Source organism: Tupaia chinensis, unplaced genomic scaffold, assembly GCF_000334495.1.
Source record: "Tupaia chinensis unplaced genomic scaffold, TupChi_1.0 Scaffold000359_1, whole genome shotgun sequence".
Lineage (NCBI taxonomy): Eukaryota > Metazoa > Chordata > Mammalia > Scandentia > Tupaiidae > Tupaia > Tupaia belangeri.
Genome location: NW_006159855.1, coordinates 1,017,410 through 1,039,651, shown reverse-complemented (window position 1 = coordinate 1,039,651; position 22,242 = coordinate 1,017,410). Strand labels below are relative to the sequence as shown.

Sequence of the window (22,242 nt, the reverse complement as noted above, 5' to 3'; positions counted from 1 at the left end):
GCCTTCCCCGATCACATGACTTGGTTCCTGGGTGCTACACCGAAGGCAAGGTTCCTGCAGCCGCTCCCTCCTCCACGCAACGTGGAGGCTGCTCTTGGGAGTTCATGCCCATTCCTTACATACTGGAAGAGCTGGGTGGAGGCCCCGTGTTTCCCGAATCAGCGCTGGGACACGTGATCGGGTGGAAGGGCTTACAGATGTTGGCAGCTGGAGGGCTGGTCCTGGAAAGCCCAGCTGTAAAGTTCCTCCCGAGCCCTGTAGAGCCTGGAGTTTCTCTCCCCTGGGGCTACCCAGGCCTGGGAGGCTGCTCCTCATTTCCCGCCTTTGAGGCCAGACTCTACAAGGCTCTCCCACTTGTGAGTGTGAAGGGCAGCAGGACATCAGCACTTACTACACTGGGCAGTGGGCACGGTGCCATCTACCCTCCTGACAACCCTCACAGGTGGGGAAACTGAGGCCAGCAAGGCCGTGGGTGTTAACAAAGGTGGTGCAAGGGTGCTGGGTGCTGGTTGTTAGCGGCAGACTTGATTGAGCCTTAGTCCCTCTGATCCGGTGTCTGAACCTGGGCTCCACTGTCCTGCACTCTGGCTTCCAGTCCCAGCCTGGTGTCCAGAGATGATCTTAGGGTGGTGGGAGCAAAGGGTGGGGCTCCTAAGTGGAGAGTACCCTTCTGGTGGCCTCCAGGATGGGATGTCCCAAAGATAGGGGTGCAGCTGGTTGAGGTGTCATTCCAGAGGGCCCCACACATGTTCCCCATCCCCATGCACCTGCCCAGCTCACCTCCCAGGGCACAGGTGGTTAGCAGAGTCCCCTAGCTGTCCCCTTCTGCCCCAGCTTTGTGCCCCAGCCTGCCTACACCATGAGCTGCCGTACAGAGGTAGGCGGGAGGGGGGGGCTCCATCTGGGATGGGAGGCCAGGTTGGGGCCTGTGAGAGCCAGGGACAACTATGGGAACAGGAGGATTGTGGCTCATTCCCCGGGATTAAGAGCTACAAATTGGACATGGAGGGCCAAGGCCATTGACTATGGCTCCTGAGAGCCAAGTTTCGGGGGTGGGGGCTGGGCAGCCTGCGCTTATGCAGTGTCTAGGCTGCCTGCTGGACCTAATCCCCTGGGAGCTGTGACTCAAGGAGCCCCAGAAACTACTGTACAGAGAGGGCTGCCCTGGCTGGGGTCAGCCAGTAGGGTCCTGGGTGCTCGGGCACCACCTGGAAGAGGGATGTGTGACGGGAAGGTGTGCCCTAGTGTGTGTATGTGTGTGTGTATGTGCACACGCCCCTGGCCTGGGCCTTGCCTCTGTGCAGGACACCCTAAAGACAGGTGACCCAGTGCGTTCCGGCAGGGTCAGCCCCTGTGTGGACTTGAGGTTTAGGGCACTGGGAATGGGACTTGCAGACAGCGACCAGAACTCAGAGGCCCTGACTGAGGGAGTGAGATGGGAGAGGCCTCCCCTGCCCCCAGCAAGCCCAAGTGGGTGCTAAGTGTGTGCGTGCATGCCAGTGTGTGCGTGGGTGCCCTCGTGCACGATCGAGCGGGGTGCTTGAGAACAGCCCTTCAGAGGCAGCTGAAGGGGCTCTGCAAATTGTAATCAGATTAAGGGGACCAATCACTTAGGGCTCTTGAAAAGGCCACAAGGTTTCTAATCAGCCCTGAGCAACGGGGCCCACAAAGCCCGGGAGGAACTCTGCGGGAGCTACCGGCTGGGGGGCTAAGGGGGTGGGGGACAGCTTTCTTCCCTCTCTGTCTCTGGTAATTATGTCAATTTGCTAGCCAAATTGTTTGCTCAAGTGGACAGGGGGGCTAGCGCCCCATTCATGTGGTAATGTGGGAACCAGCAGGCCTCCGGGCTGGGAAAACAGGAGGTACAGGGACCCTTCTCCAGGGAGCAGGTGGGCCCAGGGGGTACAGGGTGCCCAGGCTCCAGGATCCCTTCCCCCACCAGTGTGGGACTTATTTTTCACAAATTCCAGAAACTTCTTGCTTGAATTGTCTTGTGGGTTGTCCTTTGAGGCTGGCCAAGATGAAGGATGGGGGAAGGGAGGCCAACACCCCCAGAGAGGGGGCTAGACAGAATAGGTGACCTGTAAGTTCCTCTTGCAGGGAAGCAGTTCTATTTCCCATGTCTGGTTCCTTGTGGGACAAGCCAAGCCTTGAGCAGTTTGGGATTGGCACAGGACCTTGGGTAGCGCCAGAGACCCAGGGCCCTGAAGGGGTAAGTCCCACTGAGGCAGGAGAAAGCTGGCAAATGGAAGTGGGTAAAAGGATGGGGGCATCCGCCTCTGTGGCTAGATAGAAAACCCACTCAGGGCAGAAAATTCTCCACCCAAGGTAATGTAAGCAGATTAGAAGGGGATGTCTAGTTAAGCCACATTTGATAGAGCCAATGAGATGAGACCAGTCAGTGGGCCCAGCCAATGACCAACCGACATGACCTAGATTTAAAAATTATAAACCTCACAGAATATAACTTGCCGGGGCCTTCCCAGCCATTCTGTCTGCTCAGACCCACTCCTACCTCTCAGGAGTGTACTTCTGCTTTTACTTAATAAACCCTTTTCCTTTCACTATTGGTTCTTTTGCTTTCACTATTGGTGTGTTTCATTCAATTCTTTGTCCGAAACACCAAGAACCTGGATATAGTCACAGAAGCCACCATGCAACACCACCATGCACAAACTCAGGGGTGTGGAGACTTGGAAGAAAGTTCTTACCAGTTTGCTGAACCCTTTGGCAGGCAGCAGACACCATGCCACACTCCATACACGGTGGCAATGTTGAACCTGACCATAACCCAGGCCCAGGTAGGTAGGCATTGGGTATCCTTTTTTTCTTTTAGAGAGAGATTTTTGCTATGGGGCATGTGCACTCACTGGAGAGACAGAGAGACAGAAAGTGAGAAATCACCCCCCGGGGGGGATGGCCATACTGTAATCCCTTCTCTATTCTCCTCTTGGGATCTTGGGCACACATGCATGCCTGGTGTGAGTTTTATACTGCCAGCTCTAGGACTCAAACCATGGTTAACTATGTGGGAGTCCAGAGACATAACCATTATGTCATCTGCTAGTCCAGGTATCCCATTTCACAGACCAAAATACTGGGGCTTAGAGAAGCTAGGTGATTTGCCCAGGGCCACACAGCTAGTCGATGAGGAGCAGAGATTTGAACCCAGTTCTACCTGATCCTTTTGCCCCTTCTGCCCCACTCCTATCACGTGGGTTCCTTCCTTCCTTCAACTAGCAAATAAGAATGGACACCCCCTACCCTAACCCCTACAGGGTCTCTATTAGGCATTTGGACTAAAATGGAATTAGGAATTATTCAGGCAAAGGATTGGGGAAGGAGGGACCAGCTGCTGGGATGGGACAGAACATCTAACTCAAGAATGGTGAGACTTGAAGTCAGAGGAGAAAGGGACCTCCCCAAGGGTAAATCTGGATACTTTACTGAATCTAGTGGGAACAAAGAGTTGGAAGCAGCAGGGGTGGCAGGATCAGGAACAGAGTTCTCTACTCCCTCTTGCTGCTGGGGATGCCAGCTTTGGCTTTATTCAGTTCTAGGAATTAGCCAAACCCAGTTTTGCCTCAGGGCCTTTGCACAGGGTATGTAGAATGTCTTACATACCCCTCCCAGTTCCATTGGCTTCCAGAGTTCTGATTTATGCCTTTATTGTATGCTGCACTTTTCTTCTGTAATATTTATCAACTATGTGATAGTGTGGGGTTTTTTGCAGGTTTATTATTGAGAGTGAGCGAGACCCCCCAACAGGGTCATGTCATGTTATTCTTCCCTAGCCTTCCAACCAGCCAGGATTAGGGGTGTCCCCACAGGCACATCTAACATGTTCAGATCAACCCAGGACACAAACCTGGGTCATCCCATATGGCTTCAGCCTCATACAGAAGTGTGCTACTGCCTATGCCAACATAGCTAAGCCTGCGATGCTATATTCCTTGTGTGATTAGCTAACTGCCAAACTCCTCAGTAGACAAAAGTTCCATGAGAGCAAAGATCCAGTTTGGGCGCTGAAGCACCTCTGGCTTCAGATCCCTGGGTACTTTTTCTCTCAGTAAACTTTCCTTTTTCTCTTGGGGAAAAATTTTTTAAAAGATCCAGTCTGCCTGGGGCTGAGTCTCAAGCACTGCAGAACCTGATCATTACTTATTGAATAAATGAATGAGTGAATAAAATTTGCCTACACCGGAAAAAGGAAATAGAGGACAGCAAGCAGAGATACCAGCTATGAACACTTACAAGGCTTTGCCAGAATCAACCCAACAATATGCAGACTGTGAAAGTGGATGGCAGGTGTGTGAATGAAGACAATGATATTAGATTTTTTTTAAGACAGGGTTTTGTCATGTCACACTTCTCCTGCTTCAGCCTCCTAGCTTAGAATGACACCATATCAAGTTGTTTTTGTTTTTGTTTTAACACAGGGTCTAATTATGTTGCCCAGGTCAGCCTCAGCCTCCCAAGTTGCTGAGGTTACAGGTACACATCATCATACCTGGCCTTTATGTTGGACTGGGAATTGAACCTAGGCCCTTGCTCCATCTGCAGAGTATGGCATCTTAGCAGTCCACACTACTGCAGCTGGGCCATAGCTGGACACAATGAGTGCTTGGAATTCTGAGGTAGGATTTACAGAACCTAAACCTACCACCTGCAGCATTTCTCTTCCATCTGGCTAGGAGAGGATCTAAAAAATCCCTATGCCTCACACTCCAAAAGGAAAGTTGGAAGCTATGATTCAAACTGCGAATGGGAAAGGAAATGACCAGAGTGAGTACCTAGGCACAGCACAGCCAATCAGGGTGACAGGTGGTAAGGGTGGGCAAGGCTGTCATCCTTGCCACTTGCTTTGGGAGCAGAACAGCTGGTAGGAGTTTCTATGCTGACTCTCGTGGCCTTGCTTGCTCACATTCTTGGGCACAGCTCTTATTTTTCATTTTATTTTAAAAAATTATTTTATTTAGTTTTATTTTTAATTTGACCAGAGAGGGACATAGCAAGGGTGGGGGAGGGTGAGAAAGCAAGCTGCCAGGTCCAGGACTCGAACTGCAACTGGTCATGTGCCACCTGCTGGTCCCTTATTTTTTATTTTTTAGGGAGAGATTTTTACTATAGGGCATGTACACTTGCCAGAGAGACAGAAAGTGAGGAATCACCCCTCAAGGGGGATGGCCATGCTGCAATCCCTTCTTCATTTTCCTCTTGGGAGCTTGGTCATACACATGCACGCCTGGTGAGAGTTTTAAGCCCCTGGGTCCAGGACTCAAACCGTGGTCGACTATGTGGGAGTCCAGAGATGTAATCATTACACCATCTGCTGGTCCCTGGGCACAGCTTTTAAACCTCTGTCCCTCTCCCTTACCCAATACCTGAAGATGTCAATGGAAGCCAAGCTACCATATTCAAAGCTTATAGGCCTCAGTGTAGCAGAAACCCACTTAAACTCTCCTAAACAAAGATGCAAGGTTAAGACCATCGGGCTGGACCACATGGGAAAACATGGCTGCCCTGCCCAGTTGGCAGAGACTACAAATGGTCTCACCATACCTCTTCTGTCCCTGCTAGAATTTAAAGTGGGCACAAGTCCTCCCCTCATCAAACTACATTTCCCAGACTCCTTTGCTGCTAGGGTATGGTCATGTGATTAAGTTCTAGCCAATAAGAGAAAGCAGTGTGCTCAATTTATAGTTGTGCTCAATTTATAGTCACGCTCCATGAACGAGGCTTTCCTCTTCCTACCATCAGACATGTACATGAAACTGGTGCTTGTTAACGATGGCGGTTCAAGGGCCACTGTTCAGTAGTAGGCCGTGTACCCAGATTTTTTTTTTAAATATAATTTGCCATAGGGTGTGCACACTTACTCAAGACAGACAGAGACAGAGGGAAAGTGAAAAGGCTCTTTCCATGGGGCATGGCCACACTGCAAACCCCTCTTCTCCATTTCTGTCTCCTTTCAGAATTCTGAGCATACATCCACACATACCCAGTGTGTTCCTTAAACTGCCAGGTCCAGGACTTGAACTTGTGCCGTTGGCCATGTGGGATCTAGCCACCTTCATCACCATGACACCAGCTTTTTATGTACAGGAAATAATTTTTTTAATTGTTTAGACCCTATTTTGGGCGACTTTTGATACAGTCAACAAACTAATAATCTGACAAATATAACCACCTCTGGTAAGAGACAGGAAGGGCTCAGACATTTTTAAATGTTATATATGTTTATATAAATTGCCTCTATTTTAGCTTTAGGATAAAAAAAAAAAAAAAACTGGTGTCCTGGGACCAGCAGTTGGTGTAATGGCTATGTCGCTGGACTACCATGCAGTCAACTGTGGTTCGAGTACCGGACCTGGTGGCTTAAACTCACGCTGCGTGCATATGTGTGCGTGCCCAAGATCCTGAGAGGAGAATGGAGGAGATAGGATTGCAGCATGGCCATCTCCCTGGGAGGTAATTTCGTGCTTTCTGTCTCTCTGTCTCTCTCTGTCTTTCTGGCAAGTGCACGCACCCTATAGCAAAAACCTCTAAAAATAAAATAAATAATAAAAAAAAACTGGTGTTCTTCATATTATACAGATCATATACCTGTTTCTTTCCTTTATCTATTTATTTCTTCCAGGAGAGAATAGAAAGACAAAGCATCTCAAACAAAGTCCTCATGCTGCAATCCACCTCCAGCCTTAGTTGGTCCAGATTGTGGGTATGTGCTCAAGTATCTACCTTCCTCAGGGAGGTCCCAGAATGTGAGCCCAGGACCTTTCCCATGTGGGTCCAGTTTCATTACCAACATACCACTATCTGTTCCCCATCTTGTTCTTTAATGTGTTTTTGTTGTTGTTGTTGTTGTTTGGGTATATTTTTTAGAATTATGTAAGTTAATTTTTTAAAGATTTGCTATAGGACATGTACACTCACCAGAGACAGACAGAAAGAGAAAGAGGGAGAGAAAATGAGAAAGCAAGCTACCAGATGTGGGGCTTAAATCACACTTGGCCATGTGGGAGTCTAGCGCCTTAACCACTATGCCACCTACTGGCTCCCTTTAATCAGTTGGTTTTTTTTTTTAATCTTTTTAAAAATAATTATTTATTCATTCATTTATTTGTTAATTTGACCAAAGAGAGACAGAGGTTGAGAGTAAGAGAGAGAGGAGGTGAGAAAGCAAGCCACCAGATTCAGGACTTGAACCCTGGTCAGCCATGTGGGCTTATCCAGCACCTTAACCACCACGCCATCTGCTGGTTCCTAGTTTTAAAGTGTATTTATTTTTATTCATGATTGAGAGCATATGTGCGTACATGAAAGGGAGAGAAAGAAGTACCTTCATTAGGGTCCTGTCATGCCATGATCCCCTTCTAGTTGGCTAGGATCTAGGATATGTGCATGCTACACTTGGCATGTTTGGGTTAATGAGACCAGGAATCTGAACTCATATCAACCATGTGGCTTCCAGCACTGTGGTTCAGTGTGTTACTGATGGTGCCACTGAGACTGGGCCTTTGATCAGTTTTAGAGTATTTTCTAATAGAAAAATGTCCTGATACGGTCCTGAAAGTGTGATCTGGACTCTCAGCATCACCATTATCTTGGAATTCGTTAGAAATTCTTGAGCTGTCCTTTTGCAACCTGCTGAATCAGAAATTGGGCTCTGGGAATAGAGCTTGACAATCTGTATTTTAACAGGCCTCCAGATCCTGACACACACTCAAGTTTGAGACCTACTGTTCTAATTTATTTAACTATTCCCATGTTGATGGACATTCCAGTTGTTTTCAATTTCTTGTTATTAAAACCTGTGCTAGAATACATCCCCTTCTATGTGGTTTTGTATCCTGTGAGACCATTTCCTCTCTCTCAAAATTTTCTTGTTTAATTTTTCACATCAAGTCTTCCAGATGAACTTTTAAATCTGCTTCTAAATTCCAATCTCAGTAGTACTGCATTGAATACCTGCTTTAATTTGGGAAGGATTGACATCGTGACAATATTGACTTTTTCCCAGCAAATACTGAATTCCTCTAGGATTTTAAGTGTAAGTCACATAATTACATGTAATTTAGGCATGTCTTGTTATGATCCCAAATATAACTGTCATAGGAGATATTATACTGGTCTTCTTTCCCTGAATTTTATGGTACCAGGGATATAATTACAAAGGGTCAAGTTTATGATCATCTTGTTCTTTTTGGGATTGTCTCAGTTCTTATGTTGATTTGGTTAAGCTTACGTTTCTTTTTGAGAGCAAAGAAACTCTGCTCAAAAATCCCCCCAACTGGGACCAGCAGTTAGCGTAATGGCTATGTCGCTGGACTCCCACGTAGTCGACCGCGGTTCGAGTCCTGGACCCGGTGGCTTAAACTCACGCCGGGCGCGTGTGCGTGCGTGCCCAAGATCCCAAGAGGAGAATGGAGGAGAAGGGATTGCGGCGTGGCCATCCCCCCTGGGGGGTGATTTCCTGCTTTCTATCTCTCTGTCTCTTTCATTGCCTATGGCAGTTTCAAAAAGTAATCCCAGAGGACCAGCAGGTGGTATTGTGGTTAAGAGGCTAGAGTCCCACATGATTAACTGGGTTCAAGTCCTGGACCCGGTGACTTGAAACTCAGGCCAGGCGTGTGTGCCCAAAATATCATAGAGGAGAAGGGATTTCAGCATGGCCATTCCCCCTGGCGGGTGATTTCTCACTTTCTGTCTTTTTCTCTCTGGCAAGTAAGTGCATGCAAAATTGATTGCACTATATAGCAAAATTCTCTATAGCAAAATTCTCTCTCTCAAAAAAAAAAAAGTGACCTCAGATTTATTTGATGGTCTTCCCTTTGAGAGGTGAAGTATATACCTTCCCTTGAATCTGAGCTAGATGACTTCTTGATCAATAGAATATGACAAAAATGGCCGATCCTGCTGGGCTGCTGACTGCAGTTTCGGATTCCCAGCCCAGCAGACATGGGACATACCAGGTCCTTGCACACACACCTGGGATCCTGAAAAGTTGCAGGGCTGGGGGAAGGGCAAGAACCCTGTTAAGGATGCTTTTCTCGCGCTCTCTACCTCTTTGACTCTCTCTCCCCATGAGTAAAATAGACAAACCTTTAGGGCCAGCTGGTAGCATGGTGATGAAGGTGGCCAACTTCATGCTTCAAGTCCTGTACCCATTGGCCTGAAAAACATTCTGGGCATATATGTGTGCCTGTGTGCCCAAAGTCCTGAGAGGGGAATGGAGTAAGTGGGAATGTGGGTGGCCATCCCTACTTTCTCACTTTCCCTCTTCTCTGGTGAGCTCACATACCCTATAGCAAAACTTAAAAAAAAAAAAAAAGATAAACTTTAAAAAAAGGGCCCACCGGGGGCCGGCAGGTGGCATGGTGGTTAAGGTGCTGGACTCCCACATGACCTACTGCAGTTTGAGTCCCAGACCTAGAGTCGTGCTTTCTCATTCTCACCCCTGATCAAATTAAAATAATAATCATAAAATTAAATAAATAATTTTCAAAAACGATTTTTTAAAAAAAGGGCCAGCTGGTAGTGTAGTGGTTAAGGCATCTAGATCCCATATGACCAACTGTGCAGTTTGAGTCCTGGACCGGGCAGCTTGAAAAACATGCCAGGTATGTGTGTACATACCCACAATCCCAAAAGCGGGAGAGGTGGAAGAGAGGGGATTGAAGATGACCATTCCCCATGGGGTGCTTTCTTATTTCTCTCTCTCTCTCCCTCCTCTGGTGAGCACACACATTCTCTGGAAAGTTAAAAAAAAAGAAAAGAAAAAGAAAAGAAAAAGACAAAAATGACATTGTCCTGGCTTCTAGGCCCAGACATTAAGAAACTGTCAGCCTCTAGGATCAGCAGGTGGCATGGTGGCTAAGGTGCTGGACTCCCACGTGGCTGACCACGGTTCAAGTCCCAGACCTGGCATCTTGCTTTCTCACCTTCTCTCTCTCTGGTCAAATTAATAGTAGTAATAAATAAAATTAAATAAAGTAATTCTTAAAAAAAAAGAAAGAAAGAAAGAAAGAAAGAAAGAAAGAAAGAAAGAAAGAAAGAAAGAAAGAAAGAAAAGAAAAGAAAAAAGAGGGCCAGCAGATGGTGTGGTGGTTAAGGGCACTGGATTCTCACATGGCTGACCATGATCTGAGTCCTGGACCTGGTGGTTTGCATTCTCACTCCCTCCCACCTCGATCTCTCTCTCTCTGGTCAAATTAAAAATAAATAAATAAAGTTAAATAAGATAATTCTTAAAAAAAAGAAACTGTCAGTCTCTACTTGTTTCTTGGGACATTTGCTCTTATTTATTTTTTTTTTTTTGAGAGGTTTTTCACTATAGGGTGCGTGCGCTCGCCAGACAGAGAGAGATATAGAGACAGAAAGTGAGAAATCACCCCCCCAGAGGGGATGGCCACGCCGTAATCCCTTTTCCTCCATTCTCCTCTCGGGATCTTGGGCACACACGCACATGCACCCGGCGTGAGTTTTAAGCCACCGGGTCTGGGATGTGAACCGCAGTCGACTACGTAGGAGTCCAGCAACATAGCCATTACGCTAACTGCTGGTTCCCGGGACATTTGCTCTTGAAATCAGATTGCCATGGTCTGAGGAAGTCCAAGCAAGGAGTAATTGCAGCCCTTGGCCCAAAGCCAGCACCAACTTGTAACTGTGACTAAACCCCCTTCGAGATGGAGCCTCCAGCCCCCATCAGAGTGCCCCAACTGATGGCAGATACAGATACACACCACTGATTACTGGCCCATGACAGATTTATGGAGCAAAATAAATGACGGTTACTGGTTACAGTTCTGAGGTCGTTTGTAAACTGCCGTAGATAACTATCTGATGGTGTAATAAACTTCCATACCTAAACCAATCACTACCGTGGAGACTGGGGTTAGAGCTGGGTTACCCTTCCCTAAATCCCCTTGACATGGATCCTCCAGCCCCTGTAATACTGCCCCAGCTCTCTCTCTTTCCACGAATAAACTTAACAACAACAAAAGAGACGAGCTAGTGGTGTGGTGGTGAAGGCGGCTGGATCCCACACAGCGAACCATGCAGTTTGAATCCCCGTTTTCTCTTTGGGACCTGGCAATAGTGGGCTGTGGTTGCTGAGCTGAGTCCAAGTCGGCTCCCAGGCTAAGAACCCCGCTAGGCTCCAACCTCTCTTCCCTCTCCTTTTTTTTGGCCAACTAAGTCTGGGTTCATAGACCCACTGGTTCAAGACTGACTCCATACTGGGTGAGGCAGGGCCTGCCCATCCCCAGGGTGTGCCTGCCGCCCATCGCCCATCGATATGCAGGAAGGGTCCTGGCTAATGTTGGATTAGCATAACGTGCTCAAGAGGTAAAGGCCCACTGGCTTCTGAGTGCAGCGCCTGCCTTTGTCCTGGCTCCAGGGACCGGGCAGGATGACCCAGGCGGCTCCTACACTTTTGACTGCCACATGAAAGGGGACGACATAAAGAGGCTGCCTAGGCCAAGCATGGGGGTGCTTTGTGTCCCTCCAGACGTAGTTACAGACGTCTGTGAAACGTCAATTACGGTTGAATAAAGACGTCTGCTTGGACCAGACATGCCTCCTTTCAGCTAGGGAGGTGTTTCCAGCCAGGCTGGGGATGCCTTTAGCAACCTAATTTGTGACTCCCTAAGCTGCCCTGGCATTCATCAGGCTCAGGGAAGATGGGAATGAGCTGGGCTGGACTGGCCCAGCCCACAGTGCGCTTGGCTTCGGGAGGTGTTCTGGAATGCAGGGTGGGGGTGGAGAGAGGAAGGAGCCTCTGGGCCTTCATTCTCACTCCCCCAGGCCAAGCAGGCTTGTGGGTAGTGATGGGGAGGGGGCAAGCTATGAGCCAGATGAATCCCGTTTATCAGCAAGGTTCCCTCCCTAGGCCTTGGTGGTTGCTGAAGTGGTCCAGTGCCCCTGGTAGCCACTGGCTGTAATAGACTAGAGTTCACTGGTCCTTTCTTCTGATGGGCAAGTGTGGTGTGTTGTTGAGCGGGCGGATGTCAAATAAGCCTGTGGCACAAGTCCCAGAGCTATCAGAGAAGCTGGTGAACCCAAGACTACCATCCTCCTCTATGGGAGATGAACAAGACTGCACTTGTGGAAGCCCCTGACCATCAATTACCTACATTCAGAAACCATCCTTTCTGACTCAGCCGAACACCCCAGAGCCCCTGTTCTTAGCCTGGTACTTTGTGATAGAGGGGTGGCACACTAGGAGTCACAATGGGAGAACACTAGCCATGATGGGTGTGAAGACACTGATTCTGACACTGTGAGCCAAGCCACCCCTGGTGGTGAACCCTGAGGTACCCTTGCCCCGGGAGGTCTTGGGCAGCAAGGGCATTTCCAGAGGCCTCCCATGCTCCCTAAGGCACTCACTCTGAAACTTGCCCAGAAGGACCATGCCACCAAACCTGAAGCCACTATGGCATTCCCTGACCAAAGACCAGTGAGCTGCCTCTTTTGGGGATAAGGAGAAATGCCCTAATGGTGACACTCATGCATCCTGAGCACCGATTATGCACCCTACCCTGGACAAGGTGTGTCTGTGTACAAACCCCTCCAAAGGCCCCTGGAGGCCAAGAGGAAGCTCAGCTATCTCCCGGGTGTAGAGGCAACCAGCAATGAGGGCAAGAGCATAGCCACTGGGCTGGCCTACCTCAGCATACTCCTAACTCTGCCACTGACCTGCTGTGGAACTCTCACGAGCCAGTAGACTTCTTTGTGCCTCAGCTTCCAGACCTGCCAACATTCTAGACACATCCTGACACAGTGCATGTCACACAGAGCAAGAGCAGAGCTAAGGTCTGTCTCCTGAGCACATATGTGTGAGCACTCAGGACCAGTGCTGCCTGCAGTCCAGGGGAATGTCTACCTGGGACTAGGAGTGTGTGAGGTCATGGCCAGAGGCAGAAGAGCCCCTTATTTATTTATTTATTTATTTATTTATTTATTTATTTATTTATTTATTATTTTTAGAGGGTGTTTGTTTGTTTGTTTTTGCTATAGGGCACATGTGCTTGCTGGAGAGATAGAAAGCAAGAAATCACCCACAGGTGAGCAGCAGGTGGCTTGGTGGTTAAGGTGCTGGACACTCCCACATGGCTGACTAGGGTTCAAGTCCTGAATCTGGTGGCTTGCTTTCTCACTTCCTCTCTCTCTCATTCTCACTCTCTGTCTCTCTTTGCTCAAACTAAAAAATAAATGAATAAATAAAATAAATAATTATTTAAAAAAGAAAAAAAGAAAGAAATCATCCACAGAGGAGATGGCCATACTGCAATCCCTTTTCCTTCCTTCTCTTCTCAGGATTTTGGGCATGCATGCACATGCACCTGGTATGTTTCAAGCAGCTGGGTATGGGACTCAAACTGTAGTCAACCACATGGGAGTCCAGCACTTTAACCACTATATTATCTTCTGGCCTTGAAAAGCTTCTCCTTTTCTCCAACATCCTCCCTTCTGAGTACCCACTCACAGTCCTCTGTCTCCTGTTCCTCACTGGCCAAAGCACCCATCACATGTAGGTAGAATGGCCCAGGCTAGGCTTGTGTACACATATGTGTATGTGTGTGTGTATGGTTGTGTTTGTGCATATGCCACATACACATGGCTGGAGGAGAGACCTCAGTCCTGCTCAATACATGAGGTGTGACAATTTGGGGCACTTAGCCATGCCTTGATTACTAGGGAGCCCTAGCAGAAGACCAGCTATGTCAGAGGCAGAAAAAGCCGGAATGTCCCCCAGGAAGAAACGGGAACAACAGGCTCAACATCGCACTAAACCCTGGATACTCACACAGCCAGGCCACAAGGGGTGGGTGTGTATACCCGAGAGAATGGGGACCATTTGCGGGATGGGGGGATGACATCTGAATGAGCTTATAAGTAAGCATGTACCAGATCAGTGAGGGAAGACGATCGTCCATATTAATTTTTTTGAATTTTGTTTACCTCATACAAAAACTGGAAGTTCTGCAGTGAGAAATCTCCTTCATGATCTTGTCTTCCATCTGCCCAGTTCTTACCACTCCCTAAAAGATAATCACAATCATTAGCTTCTTATATATCTCTGTAGCGCTTTGTATAGAAACAAGCCAATGCAAACATGATTCTTTTTTTCCTCCTGTTTTTTTTTCCCACAGGTGGCATGTTCTATATACTATCCTTTCCTTTTCTTTTTTTAATTTGCATTCGCTAGAGAGACAGAAAGAAAGAAAGGAAAAGTAAGAAAGCACATCTAAAGGGGATGGCCACATAGCAATATACTCTGCTCCATTCTCCTCTTGAGATTTTGGACATACTTATCTGGTGTGTTTCTCAACCCACCGGGTCCGGGACTCGAACTGCACAGTTCCAGCTGCCTTAACTACCACACCACTGTCTGGCTCTGCTTTTTCTTTTTAATCGATGACTACATGTGATAGAGATCCTTGAGACCTTTCTCTATCAGAGCATGAAGAACTTCCTGATTCTTTTGCTCAGCTACATGGTATTACATTAACCAGCCCTCTCTTGAGACTCATTTGGGTTGTTTCCAACCTTTGGCTTCCCATATGTTGCTGCAACAACTAGTCTTGCACGGAAGTCAGCTCTCACAGCATGAGTGAATTCAAAGGGTAAATTCCCAGGACGCTTGCTGGGCCAAAGCTCATATGCATTCATAATTTTGTCATATCTTGCCACATTGTCCTCCATGGGGAAGGTGCTATGTTCTACCCAACGTATCTGCCAGGACCCCACAGGATCCTGACAAAGTGGATCACCATTAGACTATTCATAGTATGAGTTTCCATCAGAATTGGCTGTCCATTACACAGATCAAGAGGGGACTCCCTTCTGCAACATGCTGGCTATTTCATCGCCCGGCTCCAGCCTATGCCCAGGCCTATCCAGGCACACATCTTGGCTTAGCGAGAAGACTGCAGGGCTTTCCGTCTTTGCAGCCCAGCACATCTGTGCAGAGATATGCATCACCCACGGCAGCCCTGATCACACTTGAGTCTGCTCCCCCTTTCTCTCCTGCCACTTCCTCTGGAACAGCTATTAAGGATGGAGCCCCTCATCTCCAATCCCCATCTCCATCCCCCCACACACATATACAGGCAAATTCTTTCTGAAAAATGCAACGGTAGAACCCTAAAAAGCAGTGTGTAAGTCTTCCCAAGTTTACTCATTCATAAGATCCAGGGGCACTTACTGTGGGTCTGGTACCCTGCTGAGTGCAGGACTCTTGGCCCCAGGCCCCAGCGTCCTCTTGAATGAAATGAAGGGTATGGACTCGGGGTTCCAAGTTCCCCAGCTTTAACAATCTATCAACCCCAGATTATGTTGTCAGTCTGTCTATGTATCAAAGAGAAAAGGCTTCTGCAGGCTGAAAAATGACAGCTATTGCTTACAAGGATGGCTTAAAAGAGATCAACCCAGAGAGCCCTTCGCAAGCTGATGAACTGTGTGTATAAACATGTGTGTGCATGTGGGTTCAGTGAGGTGACCTCTTGCCAGCCTGGTGAAAGACTGAATACAGCAGGCCCAGATCTGGGACAAGCCCATCCTGGTTTGAAATCCTTGTATTGGGACCAGCAGATGGCGTAATGGTTACATAGCTGGACTCCCACATAGTCAACAGCAGTGAAGAGTCTCAGACCTGACCTGGTGGCTTCAAACTCACACCAGGCACATGTGTGTGGGTCCCCAAAATCCCAAGAGGAGAATGAGAGAGAAGGGATTGCAGCATGGCCATCCCCTCTGGGGCGGGGGGTGCTTTCTTGTTTTCTGTCTGTCTCTCCGGCAGGCACATGTGCCCTATAGCAAAAATCTCTCTTACACACACATGCACACACACAAATAGAAATCCTTGTATGACCATTGACTAATTTTGTGAATTTGCACCTCCACTTGTCTCCTTGTAGAAAGCGGAGCCCTTCACATCTTTTTCAGGTGGCTGTTGTGAAAATCAAATAAGATCTTGTTCCTAAAGTGCCAGGCATATAGGAAGTGCTCAGCAAACCTTATCTGCTTCCCTAGGAGGTTCCAAGAGCCAGTTTCTGGGCTGCTGTGCAAGGGCAAGGGTCAGCCCGGAGGCAGACCGGCGGGTGCCCCCAAGCCAGGCCGCTGGCGAGTCTGGCGCCGCTGCTGCAGAGCAGGGTCCTGGCTCTCCTCGGTGGCGTCTGGACAGGCCAGGGAGGCAGCCAAGGCAGCGAGTGACAGCTGGGAAGGTTTAATTGCTCCTCAGTGGCTTGGGAGCACCTCCCTCCCTTGCTGATCTGCATTTCAATGTGAGAAGAGTGGAAAGTAGGATGCTGCTCAAAGGGGTTACAATGATTAATCATTTAAAAAGCAAGATCTTAATTACAGGCCACAATTTTTGCTATTTAAGGAGTCCATTAGTTGCCAGAAAGAAGAAGAAAAAATTATCACAGGTTATTCTCCCCGAAAGTAGAGTGGAAAGAGAGGACAACAGTGGGGGAGGAATTAGCTGCTGTTTCAGAAGAAGGGGGCAGGGGTCCCAGCCCCCAGAAGAAGCTTGTCCAGGGCCAGAATGGCTATAGGAGGAAATGGAAAAGCTGCGTAGAGGCCCGGGATGGTCTGGCAGGCAGGCAAGAACAAGACCTTCCAGCCCCTCTCTTCCTTAAGGCTGGTCTGGCTGGAATTCCACCTGTGGGTGCCCCCAGAGGCTTACTCCTGGGCAGGCATGGCAGCTGGTGGTCAGCCCCACCCCTACTCCCACTGACCCCTGAACTCCACCCTGCTCAGGATGCGGGGTTAATTGCCCGGCCCTCCCCTGTGACCCCTCTGTGGGTTTTAGTCTTGTCTGGTCTCTCAGCCCCAAGAGTATACAAAGGGGAGAGTCATACAAACATCCAAGCTTCTTGAGTGGATTAATTTACTGATCCTCAAGGGGCCAAAAGGTTAGAAGATCAAGGCCTCCTGCAGCCTCAGAGGTTTCTGTGGCAAGGGATTCAACTGGCCTAGCTTCCCTATCCTGGTTCACTTCCGTGGTCCAGATCTGTGTTCCGCTTCCTCTTGAGGTCCAGCTGGCAGCCCCCTGGATCCCAGAAAACAGCCCAAAAGGGGCCCCACCACTGCAGAACCAGCCATGGGAATGCCAGAACCCCAATCCAGATTTGTAGTGTGCCAGATGCTACAAGCGCCATCAAAATCAATAACTTGGCTGACTCAAAAATGAGAAGTGTGAGCTGGAACTAGTTGGAAAGTTGGAACTTCCAACTTTCTTACTCCTACTGAGCCATGTGTTGAAAACAAGCTTACAAACAAGTTGCAAAGTTTACCAGCCTATCCAGAGGAAAGGGTTATTCTGCGCCAAGCCTGCTTGATATTGGGAGTAAAATAAATGAAATCACTTCTATAAACAAGTCCTTCCTGCCAGACTGATTAAATGCTTCTATGTGCATGTGAGTCTCCATCCGCCTCATCTGTTCTAACATTCAGGCCCCCAGAGGGCAGGCTGCTAAATTGGATTGCATGATAATCCTGAGGATTTAGAAGGATGGGGGGAAGAGGAGACCCTAGCCACCAACCAACAATATGATTTTTAAATAAGTTTATTTATTTTATTCATGATAGAAGGCTCGTGCACATGCATGTGAAAGAGAGGGGGAAAAAAGCGTTGTGATGGGGGTCTCATCACACTGTGATCCCTTTCCTCCAGCCCTCCAGCTCATTAAGATCTTAGGCACACATGCGAGCACCTGCATGTTTTCAGATCAACCCAGGGATGGACCCAACCCTTGGTTGGGCATGTGGTTTCCAGCACTGCAGTTTAGTGCACCACCAGACAGGCAACAATATGGGTTTACATTCAAAATAACCAAACCAGGGCTGGCCCAGTAGTGCAGTGGTTAAGCCCTTTCCATATAGAGCTGGATCCCACATGGTGAACTGTGGTTTGAATCCTGGCTGTGGCAGCTTAAGAAACAAGCCAGGTAGGGAACCAGCAGTTAGCGTAATGGCTATGTCGCTGGACTCCCACGTAGTCGACCGCGGTTCGTGTCCTGGACCAGTGGCTTAAAACTCACGCCGGGCGCGTGTGCGTGCGTGCCCAAGATCCCGAGAGAAGAATGGAGGAGAAGGGATTGCGGCGTGACCATCCCCCCTGGGGGTTGATTTCTCGCTTTCTGTCTCTATGTCTCTCTCTGTCTGTCTGGCGAGCGCACGCGCCCTACAGTGAAAATCTCTCCAAAAAAAAAAAAAAAAAAGAAACAAGCATGTGGGTGCATGCCCAAAATCCTGATGGGATGGAGAAATGGAAGAAAAAGTATTGTGGCACAAACATGCCTCACTTGGGGGTGCTTTCTCTCTGGCAAGTACATATGCCCCCTGACAATTAAATAAATAAATAAATAAATGTGTCAAAATAACCAAACTAAATTTTTAAAATAATTATTTTATTTAACTTTATTTATTTATTTATTTAAATTTGGCCAGAGAGAGACAGAATGAGAATGAGAGAGAGAAGGAACGTGAGAAAGCAAGCCACCAGGTCCAGGACTCAAACCATGGTCAGCCATGTGGGAGTTTAGCGCCCTCAACCACCATGCCACCTGCCAGCTCCCCAAACTAATTTCTTAGTCAGGCTACCCTGGTCCCTGCCTTCTCCATCCTCAGAGCCCACCAGCACTCCCAAGAGGGGAGGAAGTTCTGTTCCTTTAACTGCAAGGTTCCCACCTCTTTGAGTGAGAGCTGCACAGAACTTTCCTCCACCTCCTTACCCCCACCTCAATGCTGATTAATTGCAGAGTTAGACACCCAAAACAGGCTGGACCACATTATGTCTGATGCTGGCTCTTTTCACCGGTCACTGCCTTGAAGCCACTGTAATCAGCAGCTTTTAACTTGTCACTTCTTGACACTCTTTACTTAGACCAGGAAATGTGATGGAAATATAAGAACTTTATTATCTGTTTGGGGGTGGGGATGGGCAGGAGGGGAGCTGGAGGATGGAGAGAATGGTCAGCACCCAGAACCTGGAAATCCTCCACGGGATGCCACCTCAGCAAGCGAGGGTCAGATCATGGGTGGATCATCGAGCACAACCCAAGGTCAGTACTCCTCATACAGGTCAAATACCCTGGTTCTCCAACCACCTCTGCCCCTAGAAATGCTAGTCTCACATCAGGGGGAATCTGCTTCAACCTCAGCGGGGCCTGGAGGGTTTCCAGGGCACCAGCCCTCCTCTTTTCTGATAGAGCTGTTCCCATTACAGCTGCCAGGCCATTATGAGTTTTTTGTGAAAATTAGGAAAGGGCGCCCCCTCGGGGCAGATACAGCCCTGACAGGGCATATGGCTGGACACTGAGTGCAAGTGAGGTTTTTAACCCGTCCTCAGCTGCTCTTTTTCCTTTTTTAAAGATTTTTTTTTTTGAGAGAGAGAGAGGTTTTTGCTATAGGGCACGTGTGCTTGCCAGAAAGACAGAGAGAGAGACAGAGAGAAAGCAAGAAATCCATTCCCAGGGGGGATGGCCACACCGCAATCCCTTTTTCTTCATTCTCCTCTCTGGATCTCGGGCACGCATGCACACGCGCCCGGCGTGACTTTAAGCCACTGCGTCCGGTACGCGAACCGTGGTCGACTACATGGGAGTCCAGCGACATAACCATTATGCTAACTGCTAATCCCCAATAATTAATTTTATTAGTATTTTTAATTTGCTGTGGGACACATGTGCTCACCATAGAAAGCCAGAGTAAAGGAAAAATGAGAAAGCAAGTCCCCAGGTTGTCTTTTTTTAAAATAATTTAAAATATTTATTATTATTATTGTTAAATTTGCTATAGGGCACCAGAGAGAGACAGAGGGAAAGTGAGAAAGCAAGCCACCAGATCCAGGACTGAAACTACAGTCGACCAGGTCTAAGTCCAGAGCCCTAACCATCACACCCCCTGAGGGCCCTGTCAGTGGCCTTTCAAGGTGTTGTCAGGCCCTTCCTTCTCTCCATCTTCATGACAACCCATGAACAAGGTTATTGTCTTACACATGAGGAGTAGGAGTGACACTCCCTGTTCTAGGGCACGCAGCTGCAAGGGGCCTCATGGAGCCTAAAACTGAGCATCCTATATCTCCCCGGCAAGTTGCCAAAACACTTCCACAAAGACCTGGGGGGACATCAGGACCCAGCCATTAAGGAGAGCAGGTGACTGCCTGCCCAGGCTGCTTCTAAGGGGCTATAAGAAGCAGTTAGGATTCAGAGCCACCTGTCCCCCACCCTGACCCAGAACGCCTAGCTGCTCCAATGGATTCCTGCAGCCTAGTTCCAGAAGCAAAGAGGAATGTCCCAGCATCCCCAACCCCTACCCCCAGTCTCTTCTCCTTCTCCACATGTAACCACAGTACCCTCACCCCATGTGGCCAGAGGACAACAGGAGATAATAGAGCCTGGTCCATAAACAGTCAACTGCCCCAAGCTCTAGAGCTGACCCCACATAGTCACTGGTTGCCAGTGCTGCCCCAGGTGCGCAGGGCTGGAACCTTCTTCACTAGGAGAACCCAGCACCTGACCTAGCAATGAGTGGTCGCTGAACACCTGTCTCATTTTCTCATTCATTCCACAAATACTCACCGAGCCAGGAGCCAGCCCTGTTCCGGAGCTGGCGCTCCATCGGTGAATAAGTCACTTCCTGCCTCTCAGAGCTTGCGTTCAAGCTGGATGAGCTGGATGAGAAGGGCTAGTGTCTGGATTGGCTTCGTGACTGGCTTCACGTTGAGGTAAGGGACAGGGACTCTAAATCGTCCCTGTAGCCCATGTTCCTGCGTCAATGTCTGTTCGAGCGTCGCTCCCATAGCAAGGCCTTCCCTGGACCCCCTGTTCGCCTTCACTGTCGCCACAACGTGAGCTGTATCAGGGCAAGGCGTTTGGGTGTGTTGTTCGGAGTCTGTCGTGACGCCCAGGTCTCAGTAAGGGACTCCTTAAAGCCGTGAGGAACTAACGAGCGGCATAGTTACCTGGGCTGCGCTGGCACACGCTTCTCTCGGAGCACCTGGACGCCGCCTCAGCCCACCCTGCGGCCCAGGCCCCGCCCTGCGTCCCACCCCCGACTGCGATTTGCTCTGCCCTCCTGGCTCCGCCCCTCCCCAGGCCCAGGATTGGAGGGAAGCCTGAGCAGTCCACGGAAAGGACTGGAATCCGGAAGCCCTGGACCTCGCCTCAGCGCGCGGGTTTAACCTCGAGGCTTCGACGCCAGGCCCACCACTAGGCCTTAGCCTGGATGTGGCTCTGTCTCCGCTGTCCCAGCAGTGCTTTCATCTCCCTGTGCCCCCTTTTCCCTGGCACGGGACATGGACAGAGCCTGGACAGCCTGTCGTATTGCCACAGGTGGGCGGCCTTTGGCGCCAGGTGAACTTTATAATTTCATTCTCCTCAGCTCGCAGCTGGGCAACCTGGCCCGCCGGCTTCAGCCACCAGCCGGGCCCGGGCCTGGGGCGCCTCAGCGTTGGTGTGGTTCCAGGATCCACTCCCCACACCTGCTAGCCCCAGACACCCCTGTCTCCAGCAGCCTAGGAGCTCTGGACCCTGGACAAGGCGGGCAAGCAGGAGCCCGAGAGAGGTGGGTCTGTGTTTATTGATACTAAACAGTTTTCCGTTCGTGTGAAGCTTTAACGTTTTCAAAGCAAGTTCACATCTGGGAACATAGCTGAGCCCCTAAAACAGCGTGCAGAGCAGACGGGGCAGGATGACAGTTTCCATTTTTCTTTTCTTCTTCTCTTTCTTTCTTTCTTTCTTCTTTCTTCTTTTCTTTCTTTTCTTTTCTTTTCTTTTTTTTTTTTTTTTTTTTTGAGAGAGAGATTTAGGGCACGTGGGCTTGCGGAAGAGACAGAGTGAGAAACCACCACCCCACCCCTCCCCCAGAATGGCCACGCTGCAATCCCTTCTCCTCCATTCTCCTCTTGGGGTTTTTGGCATACACACGCACTCAGCGTGAGTTCAAGCTGCTGAGTTCATGACTCAAACCATGGTCAGCCATATAAGAATCCATCACCTTAATCACCATACCACCAGCTGGCTCCAGTGTCCCGTTTTTCAGAGGTGGTCCCAGAATTCGATAAATAAGGCTCACACATCTCAAACCTGACCAGCCAGAAGTTAGGGCTCAGTGCTAGTTTCAGAAAGTTCTGGAGCCACTTGGGCTAGCTCACAGTCCTTATAGGTTCACCTGGCGCCACCCTCTGGTGAGAGAAATGTTCCAGGTTCCTCCTGATCACTCCTGCAGACC

At 48.9% G+C, this 22,242-nt stretch overlaps 1 protein-coding gene across 1 annotated transcript in view; it reads right to left on the bottom strand.

The window, feature by feature from the left end:
* The window catches only part of TICRR (TOPBP1 interacting checkpoint and replication regulator), a 112,469-nt gene extending 91,435 nt beyond the window's left edge, over window positions 1-21,034 (bottom strand). Inside the window, exons 1-2 of the mRNA XM_027773550.1 lie at window positions 20,592-21,034; window positions 13,966-14,045 (exon numbers count right to left, since the gene is read on the bottom strand). The gene's annotated coding sequence lies outside the window, so the exon portion shown is untranslated. The remainder of the gene's footprint in view (window positions 1-13,965; window positions 14,046-20,591) is intronic.
* Window positions 21,035-22,242: the final 1,208 nt, after the last annotated feature.